Below are 27242 nucleotides of genomic sequence, written 5' to 3' on the forward strand. Positions count from 1 at the left end.
GGAGAAGCTGGACTTGGAAGGGGAGGAGAGTGACGTGTGGCATGTGTTGTGTGCCCTCCTGGCATGCCAGGCTTTGTAATGGTGCTTTCCCAGGGTTCGTCACTTGTCCCACCAACACACAGGGCTCCGGGCAGGGCTGGGCAGGGAAAGATCAGGATCCACATTACCGATGATGACTCACCGATGATGACTCCGAAGGGCAGCGGTTTAGTGTCGAGCAGGAGGACACAGCCTTAGGCACGGCTGCAGTGAATCCTGCCCTTGTCACTTGGCCATCTATCTCAGAGGAGACTAGCCCTGGGTGACACAGAGCAGCCAGACTGTGGCACCTGACATTCACCTGGCTGCCATATCCCTGAACAGGTTAGCACCCTTCTTTCAGAGATCATGAGCCTTAAGGGTTGTTGTAAGAATAGTTTCTTTGTGAATACGATGACATGCCAAGCCCCAAGCTAAGAGCCACTATCTCTCTTGTTCTTGCACATGTACAAAACTATGAGCGGGGTGTTGCTTCCATTCTTCAGAGGAGAAGTCAGGGCTCAGAGATGGCGAGTGACTTACCCAAAGGTGTAGAGCAGAGGGGGCAGAGCCCGAGTTCAAATCCGAGTCTGTGTCCCTAACCACTGGGCTATCTCCCAAGGACTTCCTGGGAAGTAGACATTGTATACACCCATGAAACTTTCCCTGCCCATAGACCAAGAAGCCTAGGACCCTAGGGAGAAATGTGTGTGCCCAAGCAACTGGCACTTGCAGCGGGGCAAGCCATGGACGCACAGGCTAACTTACCCTTCCCCACGTGCGCTTGTACCCTGGGCACCTCATTGCTGGCATAGGAAGCCGCACCGCTTCCAGCCCAGTCCTGCCACACTTTAGGAATCGGAGAAGTACATTTCAAAGTTTTCTTTCTTTCTGTTTTTGTCTTTCTCTAATGTAATCTGTGTATTAAAAAGGGAAAAGAGGGGGATGGAAACGAGGTCTGACCAGTGTTCTCACAGAGATGATAGGAAATTTCCTCTAGCAGCAAGTATCTTTGTTTCTCGAGGAATAGCATGTTTTATTGAATGCCCACTAGATGCTGCACTCAATGGTGGGGCAAAGTATTGTGCCAGGGAGCTTTCCGCCCTGGGTAGCCGACACCTAGCTGGAGTAACTGGGTCTCTTCATGAGGAGGAGGTCAGAGGTAGGTGATTCAGCAACCAGCATCATGAACTCCTCTCTTCCGTTCGAGCAACCAAATGGTCGTGCCGCCAGGCCAGCTACCCCTGCCATCTCAGGTTGGCTGGCTCTGTCGCAGTCCCTATGTCCTTGATGTAAGTTCCAAAGGCACCAAGAGGCAGGCCTGTCCCAGATTTCAGCAGCTCTCCTGGGGACCTGTGTGTCACTGGCCAGAGTTGTTTCACGGGCAAGGATGGCAGAGCACTGCACTGGCTCTGATGTGAAGACCCAGTCCCTGCCCGGCAGGTGATCTCCTCCCCACGGAGGGCGGGGGCCTGAACTGAATGCAGACTTGGTTAGGAAGGAGGAAGGAGTGTGGCTTGGCTGGGAGGCCGATGGCAGTGATCCAGACAGGTGGTCCTCAAGAGCCAGGAGCTCATCGAGCCCAAACGACGTTCATCCGAACAGAGCAGGTGCAATAGCGTCCTCTCCTTCAGATGGAGCAGTCACGGGAGGCTTCCTGGAGCTGTTGTTTGACCTTAGAGGTGGCCCAGGCTGAGCTGAAGAGAGGGAAAAGGAAGAGCTGAAGGTAGAGGGAAAGAGGAAGCCAGCACCTGAGAAGAGCTCAAGGAAACCAGGATGCCCAGGATAGAGCAGGGGCTGGGGGATTGGGCCAGCTCCTGCCAGTGTCTGAGGAGTGTGCGGCAGGGTCAGCCTGTGCCAAGCCACGGAAAGGGCATTGTAAGAGGGCGTAATACAATCAGTGTCAGCATTTTTAGGGATCCTTCTGAGTGCTCAAAAGTTAAATTATGTTTTTCTTTTTATTTGGGGGTTTCTTGGGGGAGCAGTCGGAAGATCTCTGTGGACTTGGCAGGCGGCATTGTGCCAGGTGGATTTCCATGGCCTCCGCGCCCAGGCTTCCAGGGCAGCACCCATGAGACACGGAAAGCCAGTGCAACACCCACATTGCACGCAGCAGGCCCTGATTGAGGCCGGGCTGGGCAGGAGAAGAGCTGGGCTCCAGGCCTGTGAGGCAGCAAGCGCTCGCTCAGCATCGCTCTGGGATGGTTTTGCTAACCGCAGCTTTTGTTTTGGAGGCTGGGATCTTGAGGACTGCTGTCTCCGTGGGAATAGCTCAGTTCGTAAGGCAGAGCCAGCGTGGCATCTCCATTTTCTTGGTTAACACATGGCTGTCCTGATAATGAGTGCCTTCTTTCTGCGGGGTTATCAGCGGAACTCTGAATCTATTTTACAGCGAAATTAATGATATCCAGGAAACATTTATTGGGCTCCTTTTCTATTTATAATATTGTTACCAACTAATTGCCTTTGAACATGCCCACTGATCGGGTCCTTGATGCTAGTTAAAAATCCATGCCATGTAGGTGAGGCCCTGACACCCCCACTCCACCCCACCCCACTGTACCCTACCTGCGCCCAGGGCTACCCAGTCACTTGAGAAGTCTCTCTTCTTGTCAGCATAACAGGAACAATCATGAATATTTACACCAGGACAAAAGGCCAGGTTGAGACCAGATCTGAAATAATGACAATAGGCAGCAGGCACCTGTTCTATCCACCCCTCCCACAAATACCCTCCCTGCTCAGGCTCCCACACCCCTGATGTTAAGAGGACTACAATTTCATTGGAGGAAAATAAAATTTTAGAAAAAATCAGAAAAGCGCATAGGAAAAAACAATCTGGGAGTGACCAGCATTCGGCTTTGGTGCATTTCTGTGCAATGGAGCCCACAGAATCAATGCAGATTGGTCTTCTTTCCCATGTAATCCTTCGCATCACGCATCGCTCTGTCATGAAATGGCACAGTGAGTCCTCTGCCGGCAGTGCCCGTGGAACCCCTTTGCTTGGTTTAGCTGTGTCACAGTTGGTCTAACTGTACGCCCCACTTGAGGGAATTTAAACCTCTTGTTTTCAAGCGAATAGCTTTAGACAAAAAGATTCCTGGCACTTCAGTGTTTTTCCCAGAAACAAGGTCCCAAGATTCCAGTGTGGGATTAAAGGATGTGTGTATTTTGAAAGGCCCTGATGGCACCTGCCAAAGCCCTTTTCATGCATTTGATCACTGTTCTCATGTTCTTACACACACCGTGGGCCTACCTTTGCGAAGTGTTACTGTTTTCTTTGTAAATCTTTGTTAATCTGATAGGTGACAAGAGTTAAATTCTGTTTTTCTTTTTATTTGGGGGTTTCTTGGGGGCCTTCTAATGACACTGAATTTTTGTTTGTTGGCAAAGTATTTCTGTTGTGAATTCTGCCCTTTCTCCATTTAGCTACTAGGTTTCCATGTTTGTTACATATTTATTTTGTTTTTCAGCTTTTTTTTTAAAGAAAGATTGATTTCTTCCCCTCGAAAGGCAAGGGAACAAAAGCAAAACAGAGACAGAAAGAGGTCTTCCATCTTCTAGTTCGCTCTCCCAGCCGGCGTCAGCGAGGGCCAGGCTCAGTTTTCTTGGTTGATACCAAAGTGTCTTATGACAATCTTCATTTTTTTTTAAGATTTTTAAATTTTTTATTACAAAGTCAGATATACATAGAGGAGGAGAGACAGAGAGGAAGATCTTCCATCCGATGATTCACTCCCCAAGTGACTGCAACGGCTGGTGCTGCGCCGATCCGAAGCTGGGAGCCAGGAGCCTCTTCCGGGTCTCCCACGCAGGTGCAGGGTCCCAAAGCTTTGGGCTGTCCTCAACTGCTTTCCCAGGCCACAAGCAGGGAGCTGGATGGGAAGTGGAGCTGCTGGGATTAGAACCGGCGCCCATATGGGATCCCGGTGCATTCAAGGCAAGGATTTTAGCTGCTAGGCCACGCTGCTGGGCCCAGACAATCTTCATTTTTTAATTCACCTGTGCCTGAGCCCGAATTGCAGCTGACACATTACAGATCGTGGCTGTAGCCCCTCCGTGTCCTTTAGTCTGACACAGACCCGCTCACCCTCAGTTGGATTTTTGTTTGGGTCCTTCATGACTTCAACATTTTGCAAGAGTTCAGGACAGTTGACACATAAGATGCCCCATGGCTCAGGGCCGTGGTCCAGCGTGTTGTGAGTACACCTTGTACATGCTCTGCCCCAGCCCTGGGGTTGGGCCATTCTCCACCAGCCCCTTGTTCCTTCCAATGGGAAATGATATTATAACCCGAAAGATGAGTACTGTGTGTGCTCACTGCTACTCAGTGTGGTTGACACTGGCCTTTCCTGTGGGCAGAGCCAGGAGATGTGTTACATACAGACACACAGCAGAACTGGACGTCTTTGCTTGATGGGTTCAACTCCAGCGCAATGATTCCTAACATAGGAGTCATTCCAGCTTCTCCCTGTCCATGTGGTGGCATATCCCACAAAGGTGAACACCCTGTCCTAATGGTCTCCCTGTGTTACTTGTCCGTGGGACCACTCCCCATCATTGCTGTCCTGTGTGCTTTCCCACCCAGACCTCCTGCTTTCCCTCCTTGCTCATGACACCCGGGACTGGGCCTCCATCATCCATCCCTCCCGTAAATGGCCTCCCTGCTCCGGTTGCCACACCCCAGCACCAGGCCACTCCTGCAGCCTCCCTCATGTGGCTTTTGGCAGACCTCAGCTGAGCTCTGACCACATTGCCACAGATGTCCTCGCCTCCCTTGGGCTGTTCCTGATGAGGCCGCGCTCCTCGGCCCTGCAGCCACTCCTTCCACACGGACGCTCTGTGTGCCCCACTCAGGGTCCGACACGGTGGGTCTCTGATTCCAGCAGACACCTTCAGGATCAGTATTTCCTGTTCTTTGGGGGCAAGTCGTCTACCCCTTCCAGGTCTCAGTTGCCCCAACAGTAAAAGCAAGCAGCAGACTGGAAGAAATCCAGAGACCCTTTGGCTGTGCTGTCCTCTGAGCCTGTGCATGAGGAGCTGGCCTTCCTGGCGACTGTGGAAAGAGGTACAGTGTGGCATGTCAGTCTGCAGACAATCCTACTGTTCAGTTCTGCTGGGCTCACCTGCGCACTCCTCCAAAGTGCGACTCCTGCTTGGGGTTTCCAGTTACCTGCGCACAGTGTGAATGAGAGCTTAAGCCTTCGACTTTAATGAGTCAGCGATGCCTGGGACTCCGTTCCCTGCACCAGGCGCATTTTTCTGGTGCATGAGGGGTCAGCACGGAGGGCTGGGCTGCCCTAAACGAAAGTCAACAGCAAAGCAAGCTCCATGCCATCCAGGGCTTTGAGTTCAGGCCAGCATCACCCCCACAGAGCCCCAGCAACCCCCCAGAACGTGACCAGACCTAAAGAGAGCATTTCAGTAGGATTCAGGTCCTGATCGCCCATTCCAGATCAGCTGCCATTTCCCGAATACAGCAGTGTGTCTGCTCCAGCTGTCTAAGTCGCACAGCTGTGAGGCAGGTCCAGCCTCTGGCACCTTCCAGGCTCCTGTAACCTCACCCTCACAGCAGCCCTGGGGTGGACCTCCTTATCCCCCCATTGGCCAGCTTGGGAAACTGAAGCTCAGACACATGAGGCGAATGGCCAGCCGCTGGTGGCAAGCCTCACTGCAATCAGTGGCTGCTCCCAGCTCTGCTTGCCTGTTCTGCTTGCCTGTTCTTGAACATCTCCAGCCACTTGCAGTAGGACCATCTGTCTGCCCCCCACTGACCCCCGTCCCATTCCCTTCCCTCTCCCCCACCAGCGCCTTTGGGAAGTTTCCTGTGGTGTGGTTCTGGGGACTGGGGTGAGGAGTCTGGTCCCTGTGTGTCCGCGGCCTGCCGCACGCACGTGCAGCGCTGGCAGCTGTGGCGGCCGGCCAGAGGCCTGCAGGAAGGGAGGAGCGCTGCAGAGAGAGCCGCCAAGGAACTCCCGTCCGCACGCCGCCATGCGGGACGCTCACCTTTCCTCCCTCAGCGCTCGAGTCCTAGTCCCAGGATGTCGCTGCTGCCCGAGTTGTGTGTCTGTCGAGGCCTCGGGGCTTTCAAGTGAAGTGAGCCCAGCACCAGCCCATTCACTGGCGCCCCACTCCCGTGGCCAGGGGCCACGCTCCCCCTCGACGCCAGCACAAGGCGAGGTCCTCCGGGGGCCTGGCCCTCCGTGTTCACGGGGGAAAAATGAAAGTTGCTTTATTCCCCGGCCTCTTCATATCTCCCATTATGAGGAGCGGGCTCCACAGTGAGGTGCCAGGCCTGTGATATTTCCTGCTTTGGCGCGGGAGATTCAGACGTGTGACTAATCAATTCTTTGGCGCCGACTTCCCGGCCTGCGTTTTGTTCCACGGCTTTTGATCGTCTGTTTGCCTCTTTGCCATTCTGCTGGTTCTTGTTTGGAGCTTTTATTTTCCGGGAACACTTTGACCCGCTCGATCCGCTGTATTCTTCCCCCTCTCTCCCTTTGTCATTTTCCTCTCTGATTTTGGTTTCCCTTGTGATCGACCGCACACAGCTTCCCTCGTACAGGCAAAGTGGACACCCCCAAGGTGCAAGGCCCTGGTCACTGCTGGGTTTTGTCTTGCCAACCAAGGGACACAGGACCACAGACAGCCTCCAGGCAGGCTGGACTATCGCCCTCCGTCTCCCTCTGGCCAGGCCCAGCGTGCCCTCACCCTGCAGCGCGCCATGGCTCATGAAGCTGCTGGAAAGCTCACTGCTAACTGTAAGGGAGGAGGCGTCCATGCTCATATCGCTCTCATTTGTCAATGGAAAAAACTGAGCAGCGGAAACACGAGGCAACTTCCCCAGCGTTCTGAGCTCCCAAGTCATGGAGCAAGGAGCAGTGCCAGGCTTCCTGGAGGCAGGGGCCACCCTCTGCTGTGCCATAGCTGCTGCTGTCAGCAGAGTCTGGCTTCAGCCACGGCCAGCCTTGACTAAACAGCTGCTCTGAGCCTGGCCCAGTGCTGGGGATGAGCAGGCATTCCAGGTCAGCTTGGACTTGTTCCCCGTGCCCAGAATGATGCTGTCCCAGACAGCATGAGGTCACAGCGGGCAGAGAGGCAGGTGCCAGGCAGAGTCCCGGACCCTTATCAGCTCTCAGTTCCTCAGAGCAGTGAGGAGCTTCCCCAGGTCACCCACCTTGTGCCCGAGCCAGACTGCCTTGGGTATCTGAGCTCTTAGTTCCTGAGTGCCCACAGTGGACTGTGAGAGCACAGTAGAGGAGGTCCCATCTCTCAGAAGGTCCCCCAGAGGTGAGGGTGCTAGGGTGGAGCCCTGGGGGATTGCGTCGGCACTCGGCCATCTAAGGGAGAGGAGCAGCTCAGCTTGTCCTCTGGCCTGTGCTGAGGTCCCATTGTTTATCTAAACAACGTTCGGCACTTGAAAGTCTCCAGAGTGGAAGGACTGGTGGCCTCATCCCCCGCTCCATGCTTGTGCCTCCTCTGCAACATCCCCCCACCCCCGTGAGACTTTTCTCTTGGTTACCTCTGGTGCCAGGGAGCTTCCTCCCTGCTCAAGCAATCCTGTTCATCAACAGAACACTCCTGCTGTTAGGACCTTCGTGTCACCTGGCTCCCCCTTCTACCACGTAGGGGAAAGGCCTGAGGGCAGGCAGAATCCTTGTCCTTAGAAAGGCTCTCTGTGGGCTCGGCAGCATGGCCTAGTGGCTGGGGTCCTCGCCTTGATCCCATATGGCCGCTGGTTCTGATCCCGGCAGCTCCACTTCCTCTCTGTCTCTCCTCCTCTCAGTACGTCTGACTTTGTAATAAGAATAAAATAAATCTTAAAAAAAAAAAAAAAAAAAAAAAAAAACGGCTCTCTGTGTTGCCAGGAGAGGGGAGGAATGCCCTGGACTTTGGAGCTGGTCAGCGGGTGCGTTGCTATCAAGTCAGCAGCATCTCCAAAGGGAGAACAAGGCAGAATAACCAGAGGTGGCCCTGCGTGCAGGATCCAGCCCGTCCACGAGCAGGGCTTCCCTGCGCTGGAGGCTAGGGTTGCGGCTGGCCGAGCGGTCAAGGGGGATCAGAGGCTCAGAACAGGAACCCTGAGCAGGGACATCCGCTTGTGGCTGATAAAACAGGTCTCAGAGCATGTGAGCAGTGTCTCGCCTGGAGATGGACAGTGCAGGGCTGTCATCTCGTGACGGTCCCGTTTGGACTGGAGAGGCTGATGGATGGCACCCATGAATGAGAAAGCAGCAGTCCCCAGGGTGGTCCCTGGAGCAGCTACTGATGGAAGCCGTAGGGAGGCGGAGTGAGAGCTGAGTTCCGTTCTATAGCTAGGTCACTGTGCTGCACAGCCTCGAATCCTTCTGACACTCCCTCCCCACTGAGTTTCTGTTCCCACTTCGTAGATGAGTAACCTGAGGCTCCAACAGGCTTAGCTTGCTGGTGGCCAGGTGGAAGACAGAGCTGCCTGAGTGCCTGGCTCATGCCCCACCTGGAATGGCAAGGTGCTGCCTCCCACATGCTTGCTGCTGGCAAGCCTCTGCCATCCTCTTACCTGCCCTCAGGTCCCAGAGGGCCTTGCTGGTTCATCCGACATCCAGCAGGGGCCTGGCATGTGCCACTCCTCTGCGGTGCTGCCAGGTGTCAGGGGGCAGGGCTTGGTAGGCGAGTGGCCCCTGCCCATTTCTGACACACTGACCCATTACCCCAGAGACAGACACAGAAGGGTCCCTGCTCCTCCTTCCTCCATTCTGCACTTCACCTTCCAGTTCTTCGCTATTGCTTTCTTACGATGCCAGTGGATGTTTTATAAGTCACAATTCCATCTTTGTATTTAAATAAACTGCACTCACACCACAGCAGGATGTTCAGAGGATACAGTCTGGGCATGCATTCTAAAATCCTGCACCTTGCACGCTCTTCTCCCAGTTCGAAACTCGTGCGAGGAAGAGGATAGCATGAAGATAATTGGAAGTTCAGCGTGTCGGTCTTCTTCTCTCAGGCTTTCTTAGCTACAGTTAACACTTCACACTTCACCTGGGCCTTTCTTGGTTTCCTTTGACCCTTCCTTGATATTTATTTGGAAGTTCACACCATCTCCGCTTTCAATCGTGTTGTGAAGAGAATCCATAATTCACAGAACAAGCATTTTCCCTGCACTTAGTGAATTACGTACGTGTGGATGTCCACTTGCCTTTTTAAAAATTATTATTTGTCAGAAGATCTTGGCTTAGGTTGTGTGAAACTTGCAAAGAGAAGCCATTCTATCCCGTCAGCATAGCTGCTGTGCGATTACAGGGCAGTTCATCTCATTACCCTCCCAGCACAGAGCGTTTGCCATCAGATGGACAAATGCACAGCGGGCACTTGCTGAACATCTCGGATTTTGCAGATCATGAATAACACAGCTCACTTAAAATGATTCCATGTTTTCCATAAGCAAATGCAAATGCACACTTGAAAGGCATCCTGGAACTTGACCCTGTCAGACACAAGACCGTCTGGCCTCTTTGTCATCAATGAAAACGAATGTTTAAAAAAAAAAACCAAAAAGTACCTTTTGCCAGAAGTTTTGCTCCTTTCCCAGTTGCCTTTCAGGAGCCTTGTCTTGCCGGGCGTGGCAGCCTGGATTCCTGAGGCGGGATCTCCCTCAAGTGCGTGCCTGTCTCTACCTGCGCCTTACGGGAACTGTCAGATGAGGTCGTGCTAACCGTTGCCAGTGTGCTCGGAAAAAAAAAAGAGGAAAATTCCTGATGGGTTCAGGGACAGGAAGGATGGAAGGCAGGTTGTTTTTACAGCGAGTATATGTTAAGGGAAAGCAAAGAGAGCCGAAGCAAGTTGCATGGTGGAAATGAGAGCTGCCTTTTGACTCGCCAAATGCTAGTTATTTTAAGCCAAAAAAGTAATTATTTTCTGTATTAATGTTCTCTATTTTAATCTGCTTGGGAGGAAGAATCCATACTCTGACATAACTGACGTGACTGACTCTGGGCCTAGAACTCTGCACCGAAGTGCACAGGGAACGCGTTGATAGCCTCAATTGAAACTGTTCTCCTCAGTTACAAAAAAAAAAGTCAGGTTCCTTCACGGGAGTGGCTTCCTATGTCACATGACTCAGGGCATCTTCCTCGTGGATAACACGATCTGGCTAGCATTCACTTTCAGACAAAGGGTGGAGATCCGAAGAGTGGTTAAACACTCTTCTATCAGCCCCGTGGCCCAATCTGAAAAGTTGACTTCTTTCTTTACTTTTAAGACTTATTTATTTGAAAGGTAGAGTTACAGAAAGAGAGAGGAGGAGAGAGACACACACACACAGAGGCCTTCTATCCACTGGTTCACACCCCAAATGGTCCAAGCACCTGGGGCTGAGCCAGGAGTCAAACCCAGAAGCCAGACTTTCTTCTGGGTCTCCCACATGCATGACAGAAGCTCAAGCACTTGGGCCATCCTGTGCTGCTTACCCAGGCCATTAGCCAGGAGCTAGATCAGAAGTGGAGCAGGGTCCAGCGCAGTAGCCTAACGGCTAAGGTCCTGGCCTTGAACGCATCGGGATCCTATATGGGCGTCGGTTCTAATCCTGGCAGCCCCGCTTCCCATCCAGCTCCCTGCTTGTGGCCTGGGAAAGCAGTTGAGGACAGCCCAAAGCCTTGGGACCCTGCACCCGTGTGGGAGACCTGGAAGAAGTTCCTGGCTCCCAGCTTTGGATCGGCACAGCACCGGCCTTTGTGGCCACCTAGGGAGTGAATCATCGGACGGAAGATCTTCCTGTCTCTCCTCTTCTGTGTACTTTGCAATAAAAATTGAATAAATCTTTAAAAAAAAAAAAAAAGGAAGTGGAGCAGCCAAGACTCAAATGAGCACCTGTATGGGATGCCAGCAGCACAGATGGTGGATTAGCCTGACATACCACCACAAAGGCCCCACTTGTTTCTTCTCTAAAGAGCCCATGGGACTTCTGTGCCATCGCCAGCTTCTGAGACTTGAGCGTGTGTTAACTCTGGTGGCCCCAAAAGCAGCCTGCTGCAGCAGCAGGAGCCCTGGGCTTCACGACCCCTGGGCCTGAATCCCAGCCCTTTCATTGTCTGGCTGTGTGACCCTAGACCAGTAGCTTACTCTCTCTGGGCATGCTTCCTCACCTGTGAATTAGACCTGAAAGCTCTTACTTTATGGGGATAAACGTGGAAATATTTACTAATAATCCTAAAGCAGTTTGCCTTGGACCAAGCACCATTTAAGGCTCTTTGCCCATGTATCTTGTTGGTCTTTCCAACAACCCCGTCAGGGAAGTGCTACTGTTTTTCCTAAAGCCCTCCAAGGGGCCTGCCAAGTGCCTGTGAGGCAGGTGTGCTACCCCCCCAGAGAGAAGCCGCGGCCCCGCAGGTGGCACTGCCCACATCTCTGATCTACAGCCATCCTAGAGCGTCCACCACCATGCCGCAGAGCTTTTAAGATTCCGGGTCCGCGTTTCAAAAGCCAGTGTGGGCTGTGTTTACAACGCCAAACACTGAAAAAAAAAATTGTTGGGAAAGCGAGCCTTTAAGTGGAACGGTTGTGTAATGGAATATTTCACGTCCCGGTTCAACCATGAAGCTCAGGGCTGATAAACAAAGCGTCGGAAGCCAAATGGCTCCTCATCTGACCCCAATTAAAATAAAGATTTCATTCCATTCTGTCCTGACAGAGAGGAACATATTGTTGCCTTTAAGGGAGTTTGGTTTAGTTAATGAAAGGATTTTATTTCATTCTCCCCCACCCCGCCCCAAATACAGTATCTAATTAAATAAGATTCAATTTGTTACAACTTCTGGTGGGGGGTATGGGAACCCTTGTAAAGCTGTGTGGCCAACAAGCCTCAAGATGCGACTCCTGCCTCCCTGTCCGTTGTTTAAGGAAGCAGTGAGCCCCGGTTGTGGTGACCTGCCCGTGCGGTCGGTCTCACACCCCGCCCCCCGAGCTGCGTCCAGGCGTTGCCAGATTCCCATGTGGGATACAGCACATTTACACTGAGGGCCCGTTTCCGAGGAGCATTTGTTGTCGCGCATGTTGTCATTTACCAATCACCATAGATCTGTCCATATAGAATGTATTGCGCGGGAGTTGGAGCTGCTGAAATATGTTAGGTAGCATAAGTTGGGTACGGATGCCAAATTAGCACGGAGTTCCTTCAGTTCTCCTGAAGAAATGTGTGGCTGTCTAAAGACTTCATCATTTAACATTCAGAGTCAGCGCCAGGCACACTCAAAGTTTCTGTGGCTGGGGGCAGGCTGGGCCTGGGTTCTCTGGGTCAGGCCATCCGTGACTTCCAGGAGCCTGGATGCTGGCGTGTCCTTGCAGAGCTGCCCTCTCCAACCCAGCTAGGCAGGGAGGAGGCAGCCGGATGGCGAGGCCCTGATGCTCGCTGCCATGCCCCTGAGGAATTACCTGGGTGGTCCGCCAAGCCACAGGGAAAGCAAGCTGGTGTGGGCATCGGGAGAGCTAATCTGACCCTGGGCAAGCTCGCCCTTCTCTGGGCTTCAGTCTATTCATCTACAGAGTGACAGAGTGGGGTCAGTAGGTCTTGAAAGGCCCCCTCAGCCCTGCCTTTCTCGGATTCCATCTTCAGTAGAGCAGAAAGTGCGTGCTGTTCTTAAGTCCGCAAAGAATTTATAGTCAGATGCTTAGGACTTATCCTCTGAGAAATTTTTTAAAAAAAAGCTCTTTAAGTCTATAAAACCTAAGATATTTAAACTGTATTTCAAAAACAAAACAAAAACATCTTTTACTTTCAAATGGCTGCTTCTCATAGCAGCAAGCGTGTGTCGAGTGGCACAGCACCTGTTCCGTGCAGGCTCAGGGCCAGGTGCACAACGACAAATCCCTGGTGGCCTAGCCACCTCCCGGCGAGAGTGGAAAGCAAAGAAGTCCTCCCTTTGTCCAGCATGTGCTCTGGGGGTGGGGCGGACCACGGGAGCGGAGAGAATATTTGAGCTGGCCTTGAAGGGTATGTACAATGTCACCAGGTAGAGAGGGGGAGCTCATATAGGAAGGAGGGGTAGATGCTGCAGCAGGGAGATGTGGAGGTGCAGAGGAGCAGGGGTGAGGCTCTGGGAGCCTCCACAGAAGGGCTGGAGGAGAAGTCGAAGGAGAGGGCCGGTGTGTTTCACGCTGGGAGTGACAAGTGTTCCTTGGAGACTCTGGGAGCACCGCTGATGTCCTCCTCCTCCAGGAAGGACACAGCGTACACAGAGGGCTCTAAGGAGCCCTCAGCCATTACCAACACAGTCACATGCCACATCAGAACGTTTCTGACAGCCACATGTGTGACACAGCCCCCCTGAGATTATAACAGCACTGAAAAACTCCTTGTGCCTGATGACATTGTAGTTGTCAGCACACAACACCATGACACCTTGGTGGCCAAAGCCTACTGCGCTGCCTCTTGTGTGAAAGCAGAGGACAGCGCTGACATGCCAGTGCCTCATGCTTGTTACAAAGCAGGCAGTTGTTATGGGTACATAATACATGGGTATGTGACGCTTGGGTGCCTCACAAGCAGAAACACAGGACATGCATGTTATATAAAAATTACTCAAGCATTTCAAAAAAAATTGCATTTTTTACTTCTACTTTTCCACAGGCTTTTTGAAATATTCTCTTATTCACTATGCTGTACTTTTTATTATGATCTGGAATGTCCTAAGAGAACAAGTTCACTATAAAATAGTATGCTGGGGCACAGCAGAAGCAGGCCCATGCAGTTTCATCACCTGTCCTGTGCCACAGATACACCAGGGAGCCCAGGTGTGCCATCAGCTTTGCCACAAAGGTTTGCACAAATTCGCTGTCTCTGATATTTGCACAAAATACCAAATCTTACGCATACATTTCTCAGAATGTGTTACCTTTGTTAAAGGACATCTCGCCGCACTAAACTTGGTGTGACCCAAGGTGTCTGAAACGTATTGACGCTTAACCCGTTTCAAGACAGAAGACCAATTGAAGCCAGGGAGAGCCACTAGAGAACTGTAGTGAAGAGGGACAGGAGCTGGTGAGCGTTTTAGAAAGATGACTGTAGCCTGCAGGGGACACTGTGGCTAGGGAGAATAGGAGGATGTACTAGTATCAGGAAGGTCAGTGGACACCTGCTTGTACATGGAGTTGGTCCATGTGTTTATAGATGAACCCACAGCTTTGCAACGTTCATGTGTGGGCTGGACATGAGTCTTAGAAGCCCAAGATGTGGCAGGTGCTGCTATTCTAAGTCACTGGCCTGGTGACCTCTAAGAGCTCTTGGCTAACTCTGGGGACTGGTGTGGGACTAGACTCAGTGTTGGGAGGTGGGAGACAAAAGACGAGGACTAATGGTAATGTGGCCACGGCCCTTTAAAGCCATTTGTTGAAGACCTGCTAAGTGCTAGGGATGATGCTAGATACTTTTCTTTAAACTCCCAGCTCTTTCTTGAATCCATCTAAAATGGTACTGCAGTTGGGCAAGCAAAAGCATGGAGAGAGTGATTGGCTGTCCCAGTGTTGCATGGCTAATAATTAGGTCTCGAGCCCATCTGAATGATCTGTGATTTTTTTAAAGATTTATTTTTTATTGGAAAGTCAGATATATAGAGAGGAGCAGAGATAGAGAGGAAGATCTTCCATCCAATGATTCACTCCCCAAGTGACCGCAACGGCTGGTGCTGAGCCAGTCCGAAGCCAGGAGCCAGGAATTTCTTCCAGGTCTCCCACATTGGTGCAGGGTCCCAAGGCTTTGGGCCGTCCTCGACTGCTTTCCCAGGCCACAAACAGGGAGCTGGATGGGAAGTGGAGCTGCCGGGATTAGAACCAGCGCCCATATGGGACCCCAGCGTATTCAAGGCGGGGACTTTAGCCACTAGGTCACGCTGCCAAGCCCTGATCTGTGATTTAAGTCTGTGATTTTTAACAAATAAATGTTAAATTTTACTTGCAAGAATTACAGAGAGGGAGAGACAGCTAGACATTGAAACACATACATACATGCACATACACAGATTGAGAGGGAGGGAGAGAGAGAGAAATTTTGCATTCACAGATGGACTATACTGGCCAGGGCTGAGCCAGGTTGGAGCCAGGAGCCAAGAACCAGGAGCTTCGTCTGGGTCTCCCACACGGATAGCAAGGATGGCCCAAACAGTCGGGCCATCTTCTGCTGCTTTTCCCGGGCCGTTAGCAAGTAGCTTGTTCAGCAGTGGGACTGCCAGCACGTGTAGCAGTATCCATACGAGAGGCAGTCATGGCTGGCGGATTTACGCTCTGTGCCACAGGTACTGGTCCCACATGTGCGATATTAACACTGAGCTACGCTGGCTGTCCCTGAGAGCCCCCACATCAGACACGGAGTGTGTGCCAGGTGCTGCTGGAAGCACCTTACTGCTATTACTCTCCCCAGCAGTGCTGTGAGGCAAGTGGTGTTATGCCTGCTTCATCAGTGAACAAACTAAGACTTCATTAAGTAGTCGTGGTCCTAGACATTGCAAAGCCAGAAACTGAATTTCAGACTATCTGCTCAATACTCTCCCTAAATAATTCTAAAGAGATTGTTTGTATTGCTCAGAAATATCTCTGTGGACATGTTAGAAAGTTAGAAGCTGCTAAAATGGATCAAAGGCCTGAGTGTGTGACTTAAAGCTGTAAAGCTTCTGGAAGGAAGTATAGGGTAAAAGCTTCACAACAATGGAGTCACGGTGACTTCTTGAATATGACACCAAAGGCACAGCAACAAGAAAAAACCAAATTGGGCTTTCATGAGAAAAGTTTTTTAAATTGTGCATCAAAAAGAGTAATAATAGAATAAAAAAAAAGGCAACCCCCGAAGAAAGGAAGAAATTAGTATCCAGGATATATAGACAACTCCTAAAATTCCACAACAAAGAAATACCACCAAATTCAAAAATCCATAGAAGACTAGAACAGATATTTCGCCAAAGAAAACATACAACTGGCCAATAAAAAGCTCTTAAATATCAATGATCATTAGGAAAATGGAAACTAAAACTATAATGAAATGCCTGTTTCTTCATGAGGATGGCTATTGTCCAAAACAAAACCAGAAAATAACAAATGATGAGGCTGTGGAGAAGTTGGAACCCTGTAGGCTGTGAGTAGGAACGTAGAACGGTGCAGCTGTTGTAGAAAATACGACGGCAGTTTCCTCAGAATTAAAAATAGAATTCTGTATGATCCATCAGTCCCACTTCTAGCTACATACTGCAAAGAATTGAAAGCAGAGCCTAAGAGATGTTATGCACGTGTTTATAGCATCATGATTCAGAATAGCTAAAATGTGGAAGCAGCTCCAGCGTCTGTCTACAGGTAGGCAGGATCTGACACATGCATGCCACGGGAGTTCATGTAGCCTTAAAACGGAAGGCGAGCCTGACCCTTGCCATACCTTGAATCCAGCTTGCGGCCAGTATGCTGCCTGAAGCTAGCCAGTCACAGAAACAGAGTTAGCATACTGGTATGGTTCTGCTTGCGTGCGAAGGATGTCCTTTAATGTAGTCAAGAGTCCTACTTGCCAGGGACACGGTGGAGGGAGGAGGAGAATTGGTAGTTAGTACTCAGTGGGTATAGAGTTTCAGGGTTGCAAGACGTTGAGATGGAGGGTAGCAATGGTTGTTCCGCATTATGAGTGTGTGGAACAGCACTGAACTGAACGGCCAAGAACGGCGGTGATGGTGAATGTATGGTATATATTTTAATACAATTTTAAAAATCCCAGATGAAGAGAAAGGAAAAATCAGATGATGTTGTTAAGCGCTGCCGACCCAGCCCTGGCTGAAGACTGGCCCGTGGACCCCAGTCCTTTGGCGTTTTTCTGGAGTAAGCTCAGAGTGTGGTATGGATCCCCTGTCTACCCTGTCCTAGAACTGAGCTCAGGGTAAGAGGCGAGCGCACGACCACACCCCATCACCCTGTACCCCTCAGAGTCAACCTGGGGAGCCGTGCTAGTGTACAAGTTGATGGGGCAAATGGAGCAGGCAAAGATTCTAACTTTGAACACAGAGGTAAATGAAAGTGTCCTCACTTAACGACATGTGTTCCCCTCCAGATGCACTGTACAACCTCTGCTGGGTCATGAAGGCAGGCCACCCACATGTTATATATATATATATTTAATATATATTTTAAATATATATTAATATTATTTTAATAATAATATTTTTTATATTTAAAATTTTTAAATATATATTTTTTACGTCACTTCATGTATTGGTCACTGTGTCAAACATCTTTTTTAAAAAAGATTTATTTATTTTTATTGCAAAGGCAGATATATAGAGAGGAGATACAGAGAGAAAGATCTTCTACCATTCCCGAAGTGGCCCCAACGGCCAGAGCTGAGCCAATCCCAAGCCAGGAGACCAAGAACTTCCTCTAAGTCTCCCACACTGGTGTAGTGTTCCAAGGCTTTGGGCTGTCCTTGACTGCTTTTTCAGGCCACAGGCAGGCATCTGTTTGGGAAGTGGAGCAGCCAAGATACGAACCTACACCCCTATGAGATCCCGGGCATGCAAATCGAGGATTTAGCCACTTAATGCAAGTGTCCCGTGAGCTTTCTGAAGTACTTCCAGGTGCAGGCTCTGAATGCAGCGTGTTGAATGCTGTCTAGAAGCCTGTGTTAACCCTAGAGAAGGAGAGTCCCTCTTGCCAGGGTCTTAGGCTGTCCAGGCGTTGGGGCTGCGCTGAGTCTGAGGCTGAATAGGAGTGTGCCAAGCAGTAGCAGCAGCAAGCCTGGCGTGTTTGTTTTCCTGTCTCGGATTAACAATAGCAGAACTCATCTTTTCAGGGTTTGAAATTGGCACCCTTGTTGCCTTAGTTTGCTTTTAAGAGAAACCCACTCCCTCCCTGCCTGCCCACCTAGGATTGGAATGTTGAGATGGGGCAACCTGGGTGGGCCTCTTGTGTCTGTCTTGTGCATTTACAGACACGAGTTCACTTCAGTCTCCACATGGCCTGCTGGGTTTAAAATGATTCAGATGATGAAACCTGATGGGGAGGGGGGAAATAAGGAAATCCTAGGTCTTTGTTAAACTCCTCCATGGGTGGGCAGGTGGGCTGGCATGGGTGAGGCTTTTTGTTTGCCCCGGTGAGAAGACAACCTGTGCCTCTTTGCTCTCAGACAGAAAGCGCCACTGCAGCAGCCACACCTGCACTTTGCCTTAGCAGGAGTTGTAACGCTGAGCAGAGAACAATTGTTGACCTTCAGGAAGACCTAGGATGGAGATAAAGGGGCAGGGTTTGAGACCAAAGCCGAATTTTAATCTCAGTTTGCGCCTTCCTCTGCACTGCCTGGCCTCCCAAAAAAGTTATGGAGACAGAATGAGAGAATGCGTGTAAGGCCAGCATGCGTCAGTCCTTGCCCCCTTGCGATCCAGAACAGCTCTGCCGTTATAGGTCCCCAGAAGTCCTGTCAGCCAGCACTTGGCAGGTTTCAGCCACCTCTTTCTTGTCAGCCTGGGTGTTGTTCTATCACAATTATCTTTGTGACATAGGTCTTGAAATTGCGCCCTACTGTGCACCCCCATGTACCCTCTGAAGCCTCCTCCTAACATGGCCTCTGGGTTGAGGAAGCGGTTGCTCTTTTTTTTTTTTGAGTTTGCTTTATGAGCTCAGTGTCCCCTCTCCCAAGGTTTGAAACTTTCTTCAAGAGTGGGATGAGGCGGTGTTTTAGGTGGGAGGAGTTGGGACTATAGAGGTAAAGTCAGAAAAAGCCAGTATTGCTGTGGTCAGCTGAGGAAGCTGGATTGACTGCCCCTGACAGATTGACCATGGCCTCTGTGGTGCCCTCCTGTGCAGCTCCCAGCCCCTGCCACCCAAGCCTGGGGAGTGTTAGTGCTGGGTCGGCTACAGGAAGGTCTCAGAGTTCCTGCCATGTGCTGGATCCTGTCGTGGTCATCCATCCCCAGCATCCAGTAAGAGGATCAGGGACCTCCAAAGCCACATGGTGAGAGCTGCCATCCAGGGGGCTAGAGAGCCCCATGAAGGCCAAAGCCAGTCCAAGACAGGGAATCTGGGACTCATGTTGACAAACCCTGCTCCAGGGAAATGTGTTACAAAAACCTGTTCTTGAACGTGGACAGTCCTGGTTGCTGTGTGGCAAGAGAGGCGTGGAGTAGTGAAAGGTGGCCCTGGAGGAGCAGCCAGGCCTGGATCCTGGGACGTCCTGGGTGACCTGGACGGTCTCATCAGCAAGCCTGACTTTGGCACCATGGGAACACTCCCCCATGACCGACCTTGCCAAGGGCCCCCGTGGTATGTGTAGGCTGCAGGCTTCCCTCAAGGTGGCTAGGTGCTGCCTTCCCATGTGGCGGAGGATTCGGTCTGTAGGTGGAAGGCAGCTTTGATAATTAACGAAGTGAACTCAGGAAGCTTGAGACTCAGGGGTCTCCCTCTGGGAACTTTGTTTTCCTGAAAGGCAAGGAGTGGAAGGAGATCTTTCATAAACTGGTTCACTGTCCCAGTGCCTACAACGGCCAAGGCTGGGCCAGGCCAAAGCCAGGAACCTGGAATCCATCTGGATTTTGCACGTGGGAGGTAGGGACCCACTTGGGCCCTCGCCTGCCGCCCCACCCCCACCCTCAGGTGTGCCTTAGCAGGAGGCAGGACAGAAAGCAGAGCCGGAACTCAAGCAGGTGCTTGGATACAGGCAGCAGGTGTCCCAGGAGCAGCTTCCCATCTGTGCCAGCACCCACCCCTTTGCTCCGGGTACTTATCTATTTTCTTATAAATACTAATGAAATCCTTAAAATGAAGGAACCCACACCATGTGTGTCTTCTTCAAAAATCACTGTTTGAACTCTGACTAGTCCTTAATTTTAGCGGCTTTTGTCGTTGTTGTTTACATGCCAGGAGGAGCGGTGAGACTTTCCGGTCTTCCCATTTCCTCTCCTGGAGGCGCTGACAGTGCTCCTCCAAAGTTTGTCTCTTACCTTTCCGCCCCGAACAATCGGCTTTGATGAGAAGCATTACACCCAGCATTTACTTTGACGTCCCTGAGTACAAACAGTCATTTTCATGGTTTTTTTTTTCCTTTAAAAAAGAAAAAAACAGAACCATGACAGGGACATCAATCCTTTGCCTGGTGTATGAAGGCCTGGTATATTAATTGGCTGTCAGATTCTGAAGAAATAATGGATTAATGTGCTTGATTGTAGCGCTCTGTTCAGAGACTGAAGTTTGATCCTGATGTCCCCAGCCTCTCCGCTTAATGCAATTACAGATATGCATTCAGGACATTTGAGTGGATTGCATTTCATTAATATGATTTGAGCGGACAACATTAGGCTGCTGTCGGGTCCTCTCTGACAGCTAATTACTAGAATGAAGCGTGTATACCGCTAAGGAACAATGGTGCCCTTATTGAGGCCATTAAAACAATAAAAAAAGAAGATGAAGAAGAGCATTTTAAAACACGCACAGTTACTTTCCTGAAGGTGGCACGGTGTGGGAAGCTGGAAGCGAAGAGGTGAGCAGGGACTGGTACAGTCGCCAACAGCAGGATGCTAGCTCGTCCTGGAAAAACATCCAGAAGTTTCCATAGTGCTCCTCAAAGGACTTGCAAAATCGCCCACGCAGACTCCACCTGCAGATTCTCCAGGCATGTGGAAAGATCATGGTCTCTGGCCATGCAAACCTGAAATGTTGCCCAGCCCCCCTTGCCTCCTGCCCCAGCCCAGGAAGTCTTGCAGAATGAAGCGTGTGGGGATTTGAAATACCCCTGGCTTATCAAATGTTGCCTTTGAAGAAGATAAGGGGGGCTTTGTCTTGTGCTGTTGAGCCTGTGGTCTTTGGGCTGCCTGTCCCTGGAGGAGAGCAGGCTCCTGAGGCTGGTCTGTCTTCTCAGGTGCTTTGCAGCTCTCAGGACCCAAGGGCCTTACACAGACCCAGCATCAAAGGTGCATTCATTTGGCTCCTCACATATGTCCAGCGCTGCTGAGTTGACTGCTGCTAATAAAAGGGTGGCCGAGACACAACCCCTGGTCCCCAGTAGCTGCATGCCATGTGGGGGAACAGGCATTAAAAAGTTAGAATGAGGGCCTGGTGCGGTAGCTTAAAGCTAAAGTCTTCACCTTGCACGTGCCAAGATCCCATATGGGAGCCAGTTCTAATCCTGGCAGCTCTGCTTCCCATCCAGCTCCCTGCTTGTGGCCAGAAAAACCCATGGGGGACAGCCCAAAGCCTTGGGACCCTCCACCTGCATGGGAGGCCCTTAGATGCTCTGTGCTCCTGGCTTTGGGTCAGCTCAGCTCCAGCTGTTGCTTGGGAAGTGAATCATCAAACAGAAATCTTCCTCTCTGATTCTCCTCCTCTCTGTATATCTGCCTTTCCAATAAAAAGAAATAAATCTTTTAAAAGATAGCTAAATCTTAAAAAAGAAAAGAAAAGAAAAGTCAGAATGAGGGGCTGGTGTGACAGCGTAGCACATTAGCCCTCTGCCTGTGGCTCTCACATCCCATATGGGTGCTGGTTTGAGTCCTTGCTGCTGCACTTCCTGTACAGATCCCTGCTAAAGGCCTGGGAAAACAGCAGCAGATGGTCCAAACACTTGGGCCCCTGCACCCATGTGGAAGACCTGAGAGAAGCTCCTGGCCCCAGCTTTGGTATAGTCCAGCCCTGGCTGTTGCAGTCACTGGGGCACGTGAACCAACTAATGGTAGATTTCTGTGTCTCTGTCTCTGCTCCCTCTAACTCTGCCTTTCAGATAAATATATATATGTATATATACACAGTTTTTTTAAAAAAAGAAACCCCCATAGAATTTTAGACTCACAGACACCGATAATCCTGGCTTCTGCCCAGTGTGTGCTTCTGTGTCACGCTCTGCCAGGAGAGCGAGCCGACAGCTGTTGGCAAAGTGGCCGGGTGAGAGCCATGGGCCCGCCCTGGCAGCCTCTGTCCTGGGGTTCCTGAGCAAGCCACCAGGCATCCACCACAGTGCCTCTCAATGTACTTTTAGGGACTGCAGAAGCCAGTGTCCAGTCTTGACCTCCAGAAATCGGGTCCCTGGTCCAAGTTCAGGGCTTCCAGGGGTACATGCCCCTGTGGACCAGGCGCCACACGGGGCCTAGTAGTCGAGGGCAGGACTGCCTGTGGTGGTGAAGGAGTGTCCAACACCTACGGGAGTCAGGACCAGGAAGTCACCAACATGACAGTATCGCTCCCTGGGCACCCCCTGTTGGCATCATGGAAGCTCTCCTGCCTGAGACTTTCCATTCTGGGCAGGACTCACCTCTCTGCTTGCATCGTTCACTAGGACTTTGTCATGACATATGTCACCATTGCTGTGACAGCAGGGTTTAGTCCCGTCCCTTCCACCCCGGCCAGCTGCACTTGTGGAAAGGAGATGAATTCCATTCTGCCTCCCGTGAGGCCCCGCTACCAACACGTCAGAGTGTGACTTCCTGAGGACACAGCCCTGCATGGTCATCCTGCCATGCAGCACAGCATCTTGCAAGAGCCGTGAGTGGGACCATGCTCACCTGTAGCCTGTAGCAGAACGCTGGGCATGTGGGCCCCTCATCAAGCATCCTCAGGTGGTGACCACGTGTGTCCTGATTCCCCCAGAGCCTCATTGGGTAGGCACAGAAGCCCTTCCTGCTGCCATGAATCTTATCTGTTCATTCTTCCCTGGGTAACGGCCCTGCACCGGCCCTGCACCGGCCCTGCACCGAGCCCTGTTCCTCCTTTTACCTGGCTGGTGTCTTCCTAATGGCTCATTTCCTAATGATCCGCAAACAAAGGGGACTGTGAAGGGGAGCCTGGCCCTGCTGCTGCTGCACCCCACCCCCACCCCTGGTCACTCCTGCTAACCGGCTCAGCCAGCTCCATGGTCATTATCACTCCTCTGGCTGCCTATGGGATACGAGATGATTGGCCAGCTCCTGGATGCTTCATTTGTACTAAAATGAAAGAAAAAAAATGTTCTTGTATTAAAGGAGGAAAAAATGCACCATTACCTGTGATAGCACTTGGCCTGCCCTGTGGCCCTTGGTGTCCCGTGTCTTCCCCACCGCCCCAGACCTGGCATCTGAGACCTTTGCCATCCACGCTTCTGCTTCCCCTCACTCTCTCACTCATGTCTGAAGTCACAGAGCAACAGGTTAGGGGTGAGCGTTGGTGACAAGGAGTGGCAGGCGTGGAGGGTCGCAGCTCATTCACTAGCTAGCTAGCTTCTAGGGTGGGCTGTATGCCCCTGGGCTTGCAGCTCAAGGGGGCAGCCTGCAAGTGTCCTTAAGCCTAGGCATGCCAGGGCGTGCCTTACACAGGTTCCCTGCTCAATGACACTCTGTCCACTCTGTTTGGCAAGAGTGGCCAAGTTAGTATCCTCCTGTGTGTCCCGTGGCTGTCCACACGTGGGCTGCCTGACAGCAGGGACTTTGTTGACCAGAGGAAGCCTCAGTCTCTGTGATGATGCTGGGAGGAAAGGCAGCCTTGGGTGTGTTTGGGTGGCAGGGGGCGGCTGGCCTCTTCCGGGCATCCTGCTTGTGTCCCCAAGCCTGAAAGCTCAGAGGTGATAGGGCCAACAGAGGCTGCTGGCTCACATTCTCGTATCAAGAACACTCCCTCATTTGTTTGTTTGTTTGGCTGGTTGGTTGGTTGGTTTTGTTTTAAGTTTCATTTTACTGGGAAAGTCAGTGTTATGGAGAGGGAGAGGGAGAGATGGCGAGAGGTTTTCCATCTGCTGATTCATTCCTAAAATGGCCCCAACAGCCAGAACTGACCTGTCCGAAGCTGTGAGGTGAGAGCTTCTTCCAGGTCTCCCACTTGGGTGCAGGGGCCTAAGGGTTTGGGCTACCTTTCTCTGCTTTCCCAGGCCTAAGCGGGGAGCTAGACTGGAAGTGCAGCAGCCAGCACTAGAATCGGTGCCCATTTGTGATGCCATCACCACAGACTGAGGATTAGCCTGTTACCCCACCGCCCTGGCCCTGGGAAGCTCCCTCTTAGAGCGTTTCCTGTTCCCTGAACACAGAGCATCTGCTTGGGGAATGAGCACTGTCCTTCACTGGGCACCACATCCCCCACCGTAGAGTTGGTTACCTAGTTTATCCCTCTTAAATCCCTGCTATCACAAAGGTTGTGTCAGGCACAGGTTCTGGCCTACTTTCCCCTCACCCTGGCCTTGCCATGTCTGGGTCAGCAGTCCGGCTTACCTGTGTCTGTGGGGCATTTGCCAAGTGGCTGAGTCTATAGGGAAATGTGGTGTAAGCAGGAGATTTTTCTAAGGCCAAAGATGAGAACAGCAATGCTCATTCATGGCATTCTATATTGATGATTACATGCTGAATCAGAGTATACAAGGGGCTTTCAACACGTTCATGGATCATGTATATTAGGAAAAGACCACGCATAGATTTGAATTTTTTTCCTAAAAGATGTATCTTTTAATTTGTTTTTTCCATAAACTTTTTCAAGAACCTTTACATATCAGGTACAATACAACACCTCACCAGAACCCATTGGCTTGGTGCTTTTGACCCAAAGTTGTGTGCACACGACTGTGCCTGCCCTGAGCTGGGATGTGGCTCTCATTCTGTCACCATAGCAGAGTGTGTGCCTCTCCCTTTGAACCTGAACAGGTGTAGAGTACATGGTTCTGCCTCCTTTTGCACCTCACCGTTCTTTTGTAATGGGTTAGGGGCCAGCATAATGGCTAACTGGCTAATCCTCCACCTCCAAGTGCTGGCATCCCATATCAGCACCTGTTTGTGTCCCGGCCACTCCACTTTCGATCCAGTTCCCTGCTTATGTCCTGGGAAAGCAGAGGAAGGTGGCCAAAGTCCTTGGGACCCTGCACCCACGTGGGAGACCCAGAGGAGGCTCCTGACTCCTGGCTTCAGGTTGGCTCAGCTCTAGCCATTGTGACTGGAAAATCTTTCTTGTAATGTGCCTTTCTAATAAAAATAAATAAATCTTAAGTGGGGTGGGAGAGGAGCCAGCCTTAACTAAGACTTTTGCAGTTGGTATGTTTGAACCCAGGTGGAAGAATTTATAGTTCCTCCAACATCACTTTTCACCTGGTTAGCATCGGCCACTGTCCCTGTTTCCCAAGGATAGTGTGGCTTCCTTGTCACTAGCTCCCTAGCTGATGGGCACATTCTGTCCTGGCCCATAAAGCTACCGTTGATGACACCTGCAGGCATCAGAGCAAAGGGTGCGGCATGCCCTGCAATGTAGCCACTGGCATCCTCAGTCAGGACACACTGGACCAGCTGCCTCCAGCACCCTCCTCTGTCATGTAGCAGGTGCATGTGTAACATGTTATGTGCTTCTGGCATGAGCTGCACCTCTGGTCTCAAACACAGTGTGTATGTGTGTGTATGGGAGATAGAGATAGAGAAACACAGGACAGTGTTCTCTCCAGTGGTACAGGGCAGAGGGGAGATCTCCTTTAGCTTTTCTAACCTTTGGAGCGTTCACTACAGGGCACATTTTGAGTGTGGGAAGTGGAGGGCAGCAGCCTCAGGCCTTCTGCCTGGCCATGTCGGAAACTTCCCAGCAGGCAGCAAGCTCTCCCTTCTCTGGTCCGTGGAGCCTCTTCCTACCCCCTAGGGCAGAAACCACTGGGTAGAGGGTTAGTACCTGGCTTGAATGTGGCCTCTTCAAGAGCACTACCTCCTCTGCTCTGCAGACTGAGGTTCATGTCCAGGGGTCTCTTGGTGCCACGGGGCACGGAGGCCTCGTGGGGAAAGGTCTCCTTCAGGACTAAACCTGAGGCAGGCTGGATAAGGCCCGTGGTCATGGCATTAGCAGCGGGTGGCAAGGCTAGTGGCTATCTCTGGCCCCTCAAAGGGACCGTGATTCCACGGGTTGGGCTGAATGGCCCTAATCCACTTGTCAAATTGTCTACCGCAAAGCAGCCTTCTGCACGGGAGCCGTCTCGGAGGATGCAGTGTCTTTTGCATGTGGAATTAGCTGGCTGTAATGAATTCCGGGTTTTACATATTTATTACCGTTGTCCGTGCCTCCTCTGGTCGTGTAACGATGTCTGCTACCCAACCTGACGCTCTCCGGGGAGAACAAGAGCAGGGCTTGGAGGTGCCAGCGGGCGCTGGGGCAGTGCAAGGAGGAGCAGCGGGGCCTGGCCCTCAGCTCACCCTGTAACTCCATTGTCCATTTGCTTACTCCTGTGACCATCTGTCACTGCCCCACCGGGAGCCAAGCCCTCTGCTTGCCAATGGGCCCTGGAGGGGAAGCACTACAAGACTGCCCCCTATCTGCAAAGGACAGCACCAAAGCTCCTAGTGGCTATCTGACCCTAATAGCTCCCAACCCATGCACGTGTATAACACAAAGCAAATACATTCATACTTAACAACTAAACCTCAGACCCAAGAGATGGATAACATAGCTGCTAAGAAAGCAGGATCATTACAAAAATATAACTAACAGAAGTTATGTGAAAGCGTTCTCTCTCCCCCTTTCTGAATACTGTGTCTACTCACCTTCTAGTGGTGATGGAGGGAGGTGATACAACACCCATGTGATAAGATGAAGTGGGATGGCTGATGGCCGTGTTGTCACTGAGGTTACTTGAACACAAGCCCTGTGAGGCTGTCAGCGTCATCACTGAGTCCCAGAGGGTGACAAACACGTGGGCAGTGACTCCAGCATGGATACCCAGGCAAGAGGAGATTTTGTGTCTTGGGCAAGACAGAGTGGAACAGTGCAAGATTTCGTCATGCTACTGAGAATAGTGTCCAGTTTAAAACTATGAGTCGTTTCTAGAAATTTCTGCGGAATATTTTCCAACTACAGCTGAGCATAAGTAACTGTAGAAAGAGAAGCTATGGAGAATAGGGGAACCACTAGGATCCCGTCTACTGGTGGGAATCTCCCCACAGCCGCCAACAGAAGGGCACCTGTTAACAGGAGTTGGTGGGTCCAGATAGGGGGCGTGAGGTCATACGGGGAGCACTGGAGCTGGGTCTTGCCACGTGTGGAGAGGTGGTAGACTTGCCAAGCTGTGTGCTGGAAAGCAGCTTGCCTAACCCATTGTGAAGCTCAGTGCCTCCTCCTGTAAAATGGGAATAGTACTATATTCATAAAATACACTAGCACCAGAAATAACAGGAGTTCCCCATCAGAAAACCACCTGGAATGTTTAATAGGAGCAGGTGTCCTGTTTCCCCAGCCTTTACATCCCTCACCCCCTTGTTTCACAGTTGATGTGTAGCTGTTGATTTTCCAGGACATTACACATGTTTCTGTCGTTGTGTCCTTTG

The 27242-nt window shown here is 51.2% G+C and overlaps 1 protein-coding gene and 1 long non-coding RNA gene across 10 annotated transcripts in view; one reads left to right on the top strand and one right to left on the bottom strand.

Annotated features, from left to right (window-relative positions):
- Positions 1-27242, top strand: part of DENND1A (DENN domain containing 1A) — a 496909-nt gene that overhangs the window by 392603 nt on the left and 77064 nt on the right. The window lies entirely within an intron of this gene.
- On the bottom strand, positions 20475-22921 carry LOC131481882 (uncharacterized). Its single transcript, XR_009246617.1, has 3 exons — positions 22831-22921; positions 21090-21158; positions 20475-20532 (listed from the first exon to the last, which is right to left on the bottom strand). It is a non-coding gene; the product is annotated as an uncharacterized LOC131481882 (long non-coding RNA).

Source organism: Ochotona princeps, chromosome 14, assembly GCF_030435755.1.
Source record: "Ochotona princeps isolate mOchPri1 chromosome 14, mOchPri1.hap1, whole genome shotgun sequence".
NCBI lineage: Eukaryota > Metazoa > Chordata > Mammalia > Lagomorpha > Ochotonidae > Ochotona > Ochotona princeps.